Here is a 7,600-nt window from a genome sequence, read left to right as displayed (position 1 = left end):
GACTCTTCCTCATTATGGGCATTTAAGCGGGCTTTGGATAGGCATATGGAGGATAGTGGGCTAGTGTAGGTTAGGTGGGCTTGGATCGGCGCAACATCGAGGGCCGAAGGGCCTGTACTGCGCTGTATTCTTCTATGTTCTATGTTCTATGTCCCTGCCAGGCTCCCCACTCTCTAGGATACACCAGCCCACACCATGTCACTGCCAGACTCCCCACTCTCTGGGATACACCAGCCCACACCATGTCACTGCCAGACTCCCCACTCTCTGGGCAACACCATCCCACACCATGTCACTGCCAGACTCCCCACTCTCTGGGATACACCAGCCCACACCATGTCCCTGCCAGGCTCCCACTCTCTGGGATACACCAGCCCACACCATCTCACTGCCAGGCTCCCCACTCTCTGGGATACACCAGCCCACACCATGTCCCTGCCAGATTCCCCACTCTCTGAGAAATACCAGCCCACACCATGTCCCTGCCAGGCTCCCCACTCTCTGGGATACACCAGCCCACACCATGTCCCTGTCAGACACCCCACTCTCTGGGCAACACCATCCCACACCAAGTCCCTGCCAGACTCCCCACTCTCTGGGCAACACCAGCCCACACCATGTCACTGCCAGACTCCCCACTCTCTGGGCAACACCATCCCACACCATGTCACTGCCAGACTCCCCACTCTCTGGGATACACCAGCCCACACCATGTCCCTGCCAGATTCCCCACTCTCTGGGCAATACCAGCCCACACCATGTCCCTGCCAGGCTCCCCACTCTCTGGGATACACCAGCCCACACCATGTCCCTGTCAGACACCCCACTCTCTGGGATACACCAGCCCACACCATGCCCCTGTCAGACTCCCCACTTTCTGGGATATACCAGCCTACACCATGCCCACGCCAGACATTCCACTCTCCGGGCTATACCAGCCCACACCATGTCCCTGCCAGACTCCCCAGTCTCTGGGATACACCAGCCCACACCATGTCCCTGCCAGATCCTCCACTCTCAGGGATACACCAGCCCACACCATGCTGGCTTCAGGGGAAACTCCACATAGAAGAGAGAGTCCTGCTCCAGGCTACACAGGCCAGCCGAGTCTGTAGCCACGCTGCCTCTGAAGACACTACCATTGCCCTGGAATCCATTGAAGCCACTTTCCTTCTGAAGGTCTCCCTTTATCAGGCAAGTTTCAGCAAAAATTAAATAAAACTGACAAAAGAAGAAACCGAGAAAGGGAAAAGAAAAAGTGAATGAAGAGGACCATCCCAGGCCCAGAGGCCCAGGTGCTGCCCACTCTGCTGCCAACATCTTAATGATCAATCAAACCAATCAAATCCTTCCAAACTAACACACTAATGTTGAGCTGTTAAAAGACAGATGAAAGTTTGAAGGCATTCAAGTTCTTGATCCCATTGGAATGATGTATGAGGTGCAGGATACCCCATTTACTGAAGCATTTGACAACCCATTCCAGCTACCTGATCCAAAGGGGTACTGGGCAAAGATGTACAGAAACTGTAATTGTCAGGAATAGCCGAAGATGTGGCACAACACTGAGCACCAATGGCCAACACATGGAACGGGTTCCGTTAAAATGAAACACAGAGGATGGACTGATAGGTTATACTCTTGAATTGCAAATGTATGACTAAAGATCAGTAAATACTTGTAACAATGTAGCTTCCAGGTCCTAATCCAACTGTACATGTGGTTGCTGAAGTTGGAAAAGCTAAAGTGTCCATTATGATCAAAACGATATATCCCAGAAAATAAATGAACAGTACGGGTTATGAATCAAAATCACCGCAGGTAGGAATGTTAATATTATTCAATTCTATATCCTTGATGAGATGTAAGTGGAAAAATACCAGTATATCATGAAGTTCACACATGACAAGCTTGTCGTGGATCTGAGATTTCCTTGTACTGGCACTGTTAGTCTCAATTGTCAATCTACTTCTTCTGGATGAACACATTGTTGAAAATATTGAATACACAGATCAAATCATTGAAATTTACCAGCGTTTTTTAAAAACAAAGTCGAGGGATATGCCTATCACTGGCTGGGCCAACACTTATTGCCTGACCCTAGCTGCTCTTGAGAAGGTGGTGGTGAGCTGCCTTCTTGAACCGCTGGCGTCCATGTGCTGCAGATAGATGCACAACGTTATTAGGGAAGGGGTTCCGGGATTTTGACCCAATGACACTAAAGGAACAAGAGGAATGGCAATATATTCCCAGGTCAGGATGGTCAGTGGGTTGGAGAGGAACTTACAGGTGAAGGTGTTCCCATGTATCTGCTCCTCTTATCCTTCTGGACAGTACTGCTCATGGGCTTGGGAGGTGCTGTCGAAGGGGCCTTGGTGAATTTCTGCAGTGCAGCTTGTAGATAATACACATTGCTGCTACTGAGTCGAAGAGGTAGAGGGTATAATTTCTTGTGAATGTGGGACTAATCAAGTGGGGGCTGCTTTGACCTGGATGGTCTCAAGCTTCTTGAGCATTGCAGGAGCTGCAGCTGTTCAGGCAAGTGGGGAGTATTCCACACTACTACTCACTGAATTTTCTAATTCCTTGAACCATTCTTATAAATTTCCTCTGTCCCCAATACACTCACATCCTTCTTATAATGAGGAACCCAGAACTGTATGCAATATTCAAATATTATATGAATTAGGAGTAAGATCAATCCTTCCGCCTGCTTTGCCATTTGATAAAATCAAATCTATTTATGCCATTACCATAGTCTCTACTCCCTGTGCCCTTTGACTCCCTTTTCAGTCAAGAATTGATCTAACTCTCTCTAACTAGGGAAGATATTTCTGAAAAATCTTCCAGTAAAAATATATGGGTAGAAATTATAAATAAGAAAGGAAAGATCACTTTGATGAGGTTATACTATAAGCCTCCAGTGGGGAGTAAGAGGGATATTAAGAAACAAATATGTAGGGAGATCTCAGATATATGTGAGCATAATGAGGTTGTAATAATGGAGGTTTTAATTTTCCAAACATTGACTGGGACATGTTCCTACTAGAAAAGGAGCAAAACTAGACCTTCTTTTGGGCAATAAGACAGTGTAGGGGACTGTGGTAAAAATAGGGGAACACTTTGGGTCGAGTGATCATAATTCTATTAGTTTCAAAATGGTTATGGAAAAGGAAAAGCCTTTCATAATTGGAGTCAGGCAAATTTTAATGGTATGAGACGAGAACTTTCAAAAGTTGATTAGAGTAGACTGTTCTCAAAGTAAAAGGATGGCTTTAAAGTGGGAAGTGTTCAAGAGTGTGATGATGAGAGTTCAGAGGCATTATGTTCCTGTTAGAGTGAAGGGTAAGGCTGGTAAGACTAAGGAATAATCAGTGAATAAAGATATTGAGGTTCTAGCCAAGAATAAAAGAGAATCTTATTTTAGATACAGACAACTTGGTTTAATTGAATCTCTCAATCAGTATAAAGGATGTAGAGGCATTCTTATGAGGGAAATCAGGACGGCAAAGAGGGAATATGAGATAGCAATGGCTGATAAGGTTAAGGATAATCCAAAGAGATTCCAAAAACACATGAAGAGCAAGAGGGTAATTAGAGAGAGGGTAGGGCCTGTTAAAAATCAATGAAGTTGTCTTTGTGTTGAACCCCAGGAGATGGGAGAGATACTCAATGAATATTTTGCCTCAGTATTTACTGTGGAGAAAGAAATGGAGTCTAAAGAATGCAGAGAAGTAAACTTTGTTGTTTTAAAAACAGTTGGATCGAAGGGTCTGTTTCTTTGCTTTATGACTCTATAACTCTTTAACACAATCTGGACATTTATATACTGCTTTCATAACTTTAAGATGTTTTCAAAGGAGAATGAACAAAACACGGCCACCAGTCTGAACCCAAGCAAATGTTCTCATTGGCTGACCCTGAATTTTGAGCTTGATTGACAATGCTCAGGGCTGTGGGTATTAGTGTGAGTGAACAGGTCCATTCCCAACTAACAAATGGATACATGCAGCAGGATGTTGCACAAGAATGTAGTAGAATTCAGAGAGCAGGAGTTACTTGCTTTCATTTCCTTGCCTGCCATCACTCTGCCTCACCGTCTGGACTCAAAGCATGATGAACCCCTGTTGAAAAGTTGTCAGCCATTTTGATCCCACAAACACCAATGAGCCAAAGAACCAGGTTCATCAGTTTTATTTCTGCTGATTTTGGGATAGGTATAGGCCAAGATACTGAGGGTAGCCCCACAACGCTTCATCAAAATAGCGACAGGAATATTTCACCACCACCCGAGCAATCAGACATGAGCTGAGTTGAACGTCTCAACTGAAAGTTGAGGATGAAAGTGGAAGGGAAAGAAGAGATAATTCTTCACAGAAATAAAGCATTACTCATATTCTCCTCCATTTGGAAGATAATGTGAATGATATTGCAGATATCAAACTGACCTTCAGATTAAATAACATTTGAACTGAAGAAAAAGCTTTGATTGACTATGTGTAGGTAATTTACGTATGGCACAAATAAATCCTTGATTGCAAATCATTTTCTAAAAAAAAACAATCAATACCTATATCACACTCAGTTATTACAGGTGCATTTTTAAAAGTATTTTCTCTTGATAATTGGGTCTGGCCTTATAGTGGGACTCAGCAGAAGGCTGATGAGAGAGAGAGAAAAAATACAGGTAGTTTCCATGGTTACACTGAAAGCAGGCAGCTTTCCTTTCAGTAAAATAAAGGACTTGTCACTGTGTTATTTCGGGGCTTCTTATAAACTCAAAGAGTCACAGCTGTAATTTCAAATTATAGTCTTTATAAATGTGTGTGCCACAATTATTTTTAAAGGCAAACACTAAAATCCTTCAAGCCAGCACTTCATAAGGTATTATTAATGCCACTCAATCCTACATATCATCCAAGATTATCTCAGCCCTTAAGCATCTAATAGGGGTGAGGGGCGAATGAGCATCCATCTTCGTACCTCTCCTTGCTTCCCTTTCAGTAATCCATTTTCTCAACGCCAGACCAGACACTTCAAGCAACAGCTTGGGAAGGCAACTTCATTACTGCAGCCGTTTGCAGGGGCAGTACTGCTCCAGCAATGCCATAGCACGTGTGGAATATTTTAGTTGGGTTTAAATCTTAGAGTCTGGGGTAACTTTGAGCCTCCCACACAATGGTGCTGCATTTGATCCTGCACATTAACTGGAATAAAGTGGTTGATCTTCACTTCTCCCTCTACTGAGGTTGATCGCGGGAGATATATAACAGGCAGTTGATCTGATATTGCTTATTTCACACAATCCCTCAAAGTCAAAATGACCCTCTCTCTCTCTCTCTCTCTCTTTCACACTCTTCTATTTTTTAACCTGAGTCTTTCTCTCTCATATTCACTTTTCATCTTTATTTTCAAACCCACGCCTCCCTAGCTCTGTAGACTCTCCAGGATCAGATAGGGTGGACAGTGAGAGCCTTTTTCCTTGGATGGTGATGGCTAGCACAAGGGGACACAGCTTTAAATTGAGGGGTGATAGATATAGGACAGATGTCAGAGGTAGCTCTTTACTCAGAGAGTAGTAGGGGCGTGGATCTTCTCCAGGATCACTATGCTCATTTAACTCTGGCCTCTCGACCTTTCCAGATTTTTACTCAAGCCAATATTGGTGGCGTTGCCTCCAGCAGCATAGGCCTGAGTTCTCGAGTTCCCTCTCTTCCCTCTCATTCCTCCATTAAGACACTCATCAAAACCTACCACATTGATCAAACTTTCAGCCTTTTGTTCATTACTTGGCTCAGTGTTGAAATATTACTCTATAACACTCCTTTTCATTAACTTGAAACTTTGTTTGCAATGAGGGAGAAAATGTCTCCCCTCTCTCCATCACACACTTTCTCTCTTTTTCTCTCGCTATCTCCCTCCCTTCTTTGAGATCATTTTCACAGTGAAGTTCAAATGAAGCCCCACAAGTTGTCTGTCTCTGGGAAGATGAAAGTAGCACGTACTGAACAAACCAACAGCGTTAGAACATAGAACATTACAGCATAGTACAGGTCCTTTGGCCCTCAATGTTGCACCAAACTGTGAAACCAATCCAAAGACCAAGCAACATACACTATTCCAATATCATCCATATGTTTATCTAATGACCATTTAAATGCCCTTAATGTTGGCGAGTCCACTACTGTTGCAGGCAGTGCACTCCGCGCCCCCTAATACTCTCTGAGTAAAGAGCTACCTCTGACATCTGTCCTATATCTATCACCTCTCAATTTAAAGCTGTGTCCCCTTGTGCTAGCCATCACCATTCAAGGAAAAAGGCTCTCATTGTCCACCCTATTTAATTCTCTGATCATCTTGTATGCCTCTATTAAGTCACCTCTTAACCTTCTCTCTGATGAAAACAGCTTCAAGTCCCTTAGCCTTTCCTCATAAGACCTTCCCTCCATACCACCATACCAGGCAAGATCCTGGTAAATCTCCCTTAAACCCTATCCAATGCTTCCACATCCTCCTTATAATGCGGTGATCAGAAATGGGTGCAATACTCCAAATGCGGCCGCAGCAGAGTTTTGTACAACTGCAGCATGATGTCATGGCTCCGAAACTCAATCCCTCTACCAATAAAAGCTAACACACCGTATGCCTTCTTAACAACCCTATTAGAGCTGAAAATGTGTTGCTGGAAAAGCACAGCAGGTCAGGCAGCATCCAAGGAGCAGGAGAATCTACGTTTCGGGCATGAGCCCTTCTTCAGGAATGAGGAAAGTCTGGGGGAAATTGCGGTCTTTGAAGAAGGAGGCCATCTGGGTTGTTCGGTATTGGAACTGGTCCTCCTAGAAGCAGATGCGGCGGAGACGAAGGAATTGGGATTATGGGATGGCGTTTTTACAGGGGGCAGGGTGGGAGGAGGTGTAGTCGAGGTAGCTGTGCGAGTCGGTCGGTTTCTAGTAAATGTCCGTGTTGATTCGGTCGCCCGAGATAGAAATGGAGAGGTCTAGGAAGGGAAGGGAGGAGTCTGAGACGGTCCAGGTAAATTTGAGGTCGGGGTGGAAGGTGCTGGTAAAGTGGATGAACTGTTCAACCTCCTCGTGGGAACACGAGGCAGCGCTGATACAGTCATCGATGGAGCGGAGGAAAAGGTGGTGGGTGGTGCCAGTGTCGCTGCGGAAGATGGACTGTTCCACATATCCACCAAAGAGGCAGGCATAGCTGGGGCCCATGCAGGTGCCTATGGCTACTCCTTTGGTTTGGAGGAAGTGGGAGGATTGGAAAGAGAAGTTGTTTAGGGTGATGACCAATTCAGTCAGTCGAAGGAGGGTGTCAGTGGAAGGGTACTGGTTGGTACGGCGGGAAAGGAAGAAGCGGAAGTCCTTCGTGATGGGGGATGGAGGTGTACAGGGACTGGATGTCCATGGTGAAGATAAGGCGTTGGGGACCGGGGAAGCGAAAATCATGGAGAAGGTGGAGGGCATGGGTGGTGTCCCGAACGTAGGTGGGGAGTTCTTGGACTAAGGGCGACAGGACCGTGTCGAGGTATGCGGAGATGAGTTCGGTGGGGCAGGAGCAGGCGGAGACAATGGGTCGGCCGGGGCAGTCA

The sequence above is a fragment of the Chiloscyllium plagiosum genome, chromosome 15, assembly GCF_004010195.1.
Source record: "Chiloscyllium plagiosum isolate BGI_BamShark_2017 chromosome 15, ASM401019v2, whole genome shotgun sequence".
NCBI classification, from domain to species: domain Eukaryota; kingdom Metazoa; phylum Chordata; class Chondrichthyes; order Orectolobiformes; family Hemiscylliidae; genus Chiloscyllium; species Chiloscyllium plagiosum.
The sequence above is the reverse complement of the archived record's forward strand: the minus strand, read 5'-3'. Positions refer to the sequence as shown.